Source organism: Bubalus bubalis, chromosome 15 (assembly GCF_019923935.1).
Source record: "Bubalus bubalis isolate 160015118507 breed Murrah chromosome 15, NDDB_SH_1, whole genome shotgun sequence".
Classification (NCBI taxonomy): Eukaryota; Metazoa; Chordata; class Mammalia; order Artiodactyla; family Bovidae; genus Bubalus; species Bubalus bubalis.
Genome location: NC_059171.1, coordinates 80,347,536 through 80,354,115, shown reverse-complemented (window position 1 = coordinate 80,354,115; position 6,580 = coordinate 80,347,536). Strand labels below are relative to the sequence as shown.

General features: G+C 50.6%; 1 long non-coding RNA gene across 1 annotated transcript; it reads right to left on the bottom strand.

Annotated features, from left to right (window-relative positions):
• Nucleotides 1-545: 545 nt before the first annotated feature.
• Nucleotides 546-5,355, bottom strand: LOC123329406. The gene is made up of 2 exons (XR_006544795.2): nucleotides 4,736-5,355; nucleotides 546-976 (listed from the first exon to the last, which is right to left on the bottom strand). It is a non-coding gene; the product is annotated as an uncharacterized LOC123329406 (long non-coding RNA).
• Nucleotides 5,356-6,580: the final 1,225 nt, after the last annotated feature.

The window sequence follows — 6,580 nt, the reverse complement described above, 5'->3', positions numbered from 1 at the left end:
TCACGGGCATAGGCTGCAAACAGTAAACAAAGGATGGGTGGTAGAGCATCTAATGTCAGACAAAGGTGATTCCAACACAACATGCATTACTATAGTGGAGAGCTTTTCGTAATTACCAAAGGGTAAATCCTAGAGGCTGACATGATTCTAAATGGGTAAGCGTCTATTAACATAGCCACAAAATTTAAAGCAAACATCAACAGAAGTAAAAGACAAATTGGTAGATTTCAGTACATTTTTCTCTGTGTAAGATCAGTTCAGTCATTCAGTCGTGCCCGACTCTGTGATCCCATGGACTGCAGCACGCCAGGCATCCCTGTCCTTCACTATCTCCCGGAGCTTGTCAAACTCATGTCCACGGAGTCAGTGATTCCATCCAACCATCTCATCCTCTGTCATCCCCTTCTCCTGCCGTCAATTTTCCCAGCATCAGGGTCTTTTCCAGTGAGCCAGTTCTTCGCATCAGGAGGCCAAAGTATTGGAGCTTCAGCTTCAGCATCAGTCCTTCCAATGAATATTCAGGGTTGACTTCCTTTAGGGTTGACTGGTTTGCTTTCCTTGTTGTCCAAAGGACTCTCAAGAGTCTTCTCCAACATCACAGTTCAAAAGCATCAATAGAACAAGGCAGGACATTAATAAAGGTATAGAATATTTGCACATCATGACTAACAGTCTTGACCTAGTAACTGTCAACTTCAATAATATAACAGCCAGATAGTTTACTGGCAAAAGCAAGTTTACTCAGGAACAGCAACAGAAATTTCGACTTCAGGCAAGCAACCTGGTGCCGACCGTAAGCAAACCCACAGGACAAGGACGGAGAACTTGCTTTTATAGGAAAAGGGAGGAGATGGGCGGGGCCGTGATGATCACCGAAGAGTCCATTGAAGGAACTAAGCGTATGGTTGATGGAGGCTTCCCATTGGTTCCGCTGCTGCAGACTGGCTGAGTTGCATGCTGCGGAGATGTGTCTTTTCTGCTGGAGAGTAAGCAGAGGTTAGTTCCTGTGGGGATGTAGGCCCCTTGTCTGTTCCCTTTGAAGTAAGTGATTATGGATGTAGGGGGAGAGCTCCCCTCTTCAGGTCTGTCCCAGCAACAACTTTAGCTGCTGCTGCTGCTAAGTCGCTTCAGTCGTGTCTGACTCTGTGCAACCCCATAGACGGCAGCCCACCAGGCTCCCCCGTCCCTGGGATTCTCCAGGCAAGAACACTGGAGTGGGTTGCCATTTCCTTCTCCAATGCATAGAAGTGAAAAGTGAAAGTGAAGTCGCTCAGTAGTGTCCGACTCTTAGCGACCCCATGGACTGCAGCCCACCAGCCTCCTCCATCCATGGGATTTTCCAGGCAAGAGTACTGGAGTGGGTTGCCATTGCCTTCTCCTGAGATTTCTTTAATTCCACATAGCATATGTGAATTATTACATCCAACACATAAACAATGTTGTCAAGGGACACGGAATAGTCACCAAACATTTGTCCATATGCTTGGGTGTAAAGCAATTCTCAACAATTTCAATGGATTGAAATCTGGAGTATGTATGTGTTTTACCATAGTGACATTAAATAAAAAACTAAGAACAAAAATTAAAATACTCCCAAATATTTGGAAATTGAGCGATACATTCTTGAATAGCCTAAGACTAAAAAAAAAAAAAATAGAAATTAGAAAATATTTATATTAAATTGCAATGTATCTGACACAGTATTATCTGTGGTATAGTGCTAAAGCCATGCTTATAAAGAGAAATTTGTGATCTGAAATCATATATTAATGGGGAAAATCTGAAAGTCAGAGATCTGGGTATATATTTCAAGAATTAGAAAAAGAATAACAAGCCCCAAAGAAGTAGAAACAGACTAGTAACAGAAATGCACAAAAGAATAAAATCAAAAGTTATTTCTTTGAAAAAATAATAAAACTGATAAACCCCTAGAAAGAATGATTATGACTAAGAGAAGACACAAATTATCAATGTAGGGAATAAAAAGGATGACATTTCTACAGGTCCTATAAACATTAAAAATATATGGAAAAAGGTACCATCTAGGACTAGGCAAAGAGTTCTTAGAGTTGATGCCAAAAGCACAATCCATAAAAGGAATGATTGATAAGGTGGGCTTCATTAAAATTAAAAACATGTTCTGCTAAAGTCTCTGTTAAGAAGATGAAAAGACAAACTACAGATGGAGAAAATATTTGCAAGCCATATATCCAACAAAATATCATCCAAAATTCTAAGGAACTCTCAAAACTCAACAATTAAAAAAATATCCAATTTGAAAATGGGCTAGAACACATGAACTGACATTTCACCAGTAAGCAGATGTAGGTGGGAAATAAGCACATGAAAAGATGTTCAACATCACCATCCTTTATGAAAATGCAAATTAAAGTCACAATGCCATAGCACCGTACACATTTCAAAGTGGCTAAGGTAAAAAATTAGTGACTGCACAAAATGCTGATAAGGATGCATAGAAACAGGATCATCCATACACTGCTGGCGAGAAGGTAACATGGCATCGCCACAACGGGAAACGGGGAGACAGTCTGACAGCTTTTTCTAGGACTCAACACGCAACCACAAGACGACCTACACTGCACTCTAGAGCACTGAAGACATATTCACAAGAAGACCCTGTAGATACATGTTTATTAAAGCTCCATTCAAAACAGCCCCAGACTGGAAACAACCCAGATGTCCTTCAATGGGCAAGTGGTCGACTGTGGTCCATCCACATCATGGAATACCTCTCAGCAATAAAAAGGAACAGACCAGTGATACGGGCAACAACATGGATGAACCTGAAGGGAATGATGCTGGGTGAAAAAAGCAACCCATCTCCCCCTCAGCCAATCTCATTATGGAGATTCGTCTGCATAATGATACAGACTTTCTCAAACCATCCAGAAGCCCAGGACTTCTTATGGGGAAATCTCACAGTCGAATCCCCATGATCAGAAGGCAGCTGAGTCTTTGCAGCTGGTGATCAATAAATGAGCGAGTTGTATGTGGCCGGCTCTTGTCCTGAGCTCGCCACTCACAGATTCACCAGTGAGAAGGGCACTCCCACCTTCTCCAGCCTACACATATTGAACACATATTGTAAGCTTGCCACAAGGGTAAAGCCCCAGAGCAAGCCAAGTCAGAAACCTTCTTCCTCTCCAGGACACTTTACAGGAAAAAGAAGTGGTTAGACCAGCACTGATCCACGGGCTCTGGTGGCTCCCTCTGGGCTCTGCTTACCTTGTCAGATCTTTGAGAAACATACTCAGGGTTTCAGAAGGTGCGACAGAAAGCCCAAGGGCTGGGCTGGAAAGTTCTATGGCAGGGCTGCCTCCTCACACACTGCCAGCTCTTTTGGACAGCTCTTTGTCCGCTTATTATGGCAAACGGAGGAAGACAGGATCATGGTCACTCCCCACAGGACCACTGGGACAAGTGGAACTTAAGAGACAAGGTTGGTTTGCAAGCAGAAGAACTGTGCACCCAACGGGAGTGCTGGTTTGTGTGTGGCTGGGGGGTGGGGGTGGGAGGAGAGCGAGGGTGAGCAGGGCTGGGGCTCTCCGACGGTCAGCACCATGCTGAACCCGGGCCACTTCCACTCCACCCGCCCGCAGGTGCCCAGGGCAGGAAGGGTTGCTGCTGTGATGGAGGAACTGATTTTACGTTATTTAATTTGAATTAATTTGAGTTTAAATACCAGGAGATGTCAGGACATGATCCTAACAGATCTTAAGTGTCTGTGTCTTGCTGTTTGTTGCAGTTTTTAAACTGAACCAAGAAAAGACATTCATTGTGTCCTAATAGTTTAAATAGCAAGTTAAGTGCACGGCTTTCCCTGCTCATGGGGTCTCAGCAGCTCGGGAACAGTCTGAGGGACGCGCTCGGGGAGGCTCCCGCTCGGGGAGGCTCTGCGGACTCAGCAGCCCAGGGCAGATCCAGCCACGGTTTCCTGAGTCCTCGGCTACGGGCAGTCAAACAGACCTCTGGTCTGCTGTCCGGGTCCCCGCGGCCTCCCTGGTGGCTCCGTAATTCCTGGAATAATGATGAGCCTCAGGGCTGTGGCTGCAGGCTGCCGGTCAGCTCTGGGCCAGGTGCCGAAGGCCCCCCAGAAGCAGACCAGAGACGAGGGCTGAGGGCTGATGGTTTCTTCTGGAGGGGATGGCGCGTCTCCAGGGCAGGCGGGGAGGGAGGGCGCCATCCAGCTGTGCTGCCGCCCCCACAGGCAAGCCACACACTCTGTCCCTGGCGCCCGAGATCCTCAGAATCGTCCCAGCTGGGCAAGGGGGTGGGGATGCAGGCTCCCAACCCCAGGGGCCATAGTTGGGGCCTCAGAGACTGAGGAGGGGAGATGCGGTCCAGGCCAGGAAGTGCCAACCAGGCCTGGGAACCTCAGGCACAGCTGTGGGTGCTGCTGTGGGTGCAGCTCTTCCAGGGCTGGCCAGGTGGGACTCCTCGGTGAGAACGAGAGCGAAGCAGGAAGCCTGCTTAAGGCCCCACTGCTGGGGGCCCACAGCTGCAGTCAGGCCTCCGGGCTGCTGCCCCTGCCACATGCAGACCCCTCTCCAGATCTTCTCTGCTCCCTGGGACTGTGCGGAGTGTGTTCAGAGATGCATGGGCCAAGGCTGGGCACAGTGCCCAGGGTGTAGGAGGCACATAAACAGATATTTGTGGGATGAGTGAATAAATGCATGACTACAGTGTGCAGGGGCCCTCACTGTCTCCAGCTTACCTGTCCTCCCTGACCTGTCTCCCAGCTGTAGACTAAGAAGAGCTGCCAGGGTCCTGGTGGCCGGGGGGTGCCAAGGCCCCGCATGCCCAGCATCTAGACCTCTGCAGCAGAACCAGCAAGGTGGTGCCGCCCTTGGGGGGCCAGCGGGCTTCTCCAGGCCCAGGTGCGGTCCTGCAGGAGCCGCCTGCCCCACAGTGACATGGGCCATCCAGGTAGCAGGCCCCAAGATGGGCACAGCAGGCACAGGAAGGCAGAGGGGGTCCAGTGGTGGCGTGAACTGTGTGGGGTGGAGCTAGGAGCGGGACCCTTGCCAGCCTAGAGGGCATCTGAACACTGGGGAGGAAGAACCTCAGGGCAGCATTAAAGACACAAGGTTCTCCTCCTGGCATCCTCCAAGCTGGGGACAGACAGGTGGCAACCCTGTGCCCACTCTGCCATGTCGGTGCCCATTCAAGACCCTCCCCCACCTGGGAAGGGGCACGAGCTGAAGGTCTGGACCTGGCAGAGACAGCCCACAGCCCACTCCCTGGACAAGCGTGGCTTCAGCTATCCCCTGTGTCCTCACGTGGATGGGGAGTGTGGCCCTGGAGCCACCCTGCTCCTGCCCCTAGGTGGCCTCACCCTCTGGAGTCCCAGAAGCCTGACAAGAAGTATGCTCCAGGCCAGGCCCAAGACGCCCTCAGAGGGGTCTTCTGAGACGGGAGAGAGATCAAAGGCCCCAATGAAAGTAACAACCTTTTGCTTTCTCTTCCCTTATCTTGTTTTAAACAGCTGCTGCTCATCAATCACCACTTTCGCTTCTGTGATCTTGCTTGCTTGTTGCAGGGGAGGGATCTGAGCTTTTTGAGCTGGAAGTTTCCGGTGTATAAAAGACACCCAGAACAAAGCCAGGACACTCAGCCTTTAGAGGTAACTCTGCAGAGCCGGCACCGGTGCTGAATAAACCCTGCTGTTCTGCATCTTTGAGTGCCGCTTGTCTCTTTCCGACGCCACGGTTTCTATAACACTTCCAGTCCTGAACTGGAGCGTCAGTCCACTCCGCTCCCCGAGGTTTGATGGAACCCTGAGGGCCGTGTGGTCTCTGCCAGGGGAAGGGGTTGCTAACAATAAAGCAGCCATTATTTACCAGCCAAATGGGTTTATTCGGGAACAGCAAAGGATCGCAATTTGGGATTGGCAAAGAACGCAGCTCTGGTGAGCTATACGCACTGCTCGTCTAGAAAACCAAAGACGAACCGCTTTTGCAGAGGAGAAGGGGAGCGGGGAGGGGCCGTTATGGACCAAACGTCCACTGGAGGAAACTGGGCGTTCACACCGCGGTGGCTTTTCATTGGCTGTGCTGCTGCCGGGCAGGGAGAAAATCTTCCTTCCTCCTCTGGTCTGAGTCACCGCCCGCCAGAGAGGCGAGGTAGATGTCTTCCTGTCAGGACCTGCGCTGACCTTGAGGACGACGTGCCGCGCACAAGTGCTCCTGCAGGAGCTGCCTGCCCCACCGCGACCCAGGCCCTCCAATTCAGTGACTTTCCCTTTGTTACTCTCACTGCTGGTGGTGAACCAGGCTCAGCTCCACACCCGCACTGGTGCACAGCTTCTGGCAGCGACACTGCCTGCCACACTCCCACTTTGCCAGCAGGGGGTGCTGGAAGGAGCTGGACGCTTGCCTCTGACTTGGCTGTTCCTTGGCGTTACATTTAACAGGATAACGGAGAGTGAAATTCCCCGGCCAGGCTCTGCCCAGGGTGTGCCCATGACGTGCTGCTGCAACAGAACCCAAGGGCACAGACTCAGACAGGGAGCCTCTCTCATGCACCACTTCCTGGAGGCCTTGGCCCCTGCTCTGGTTGG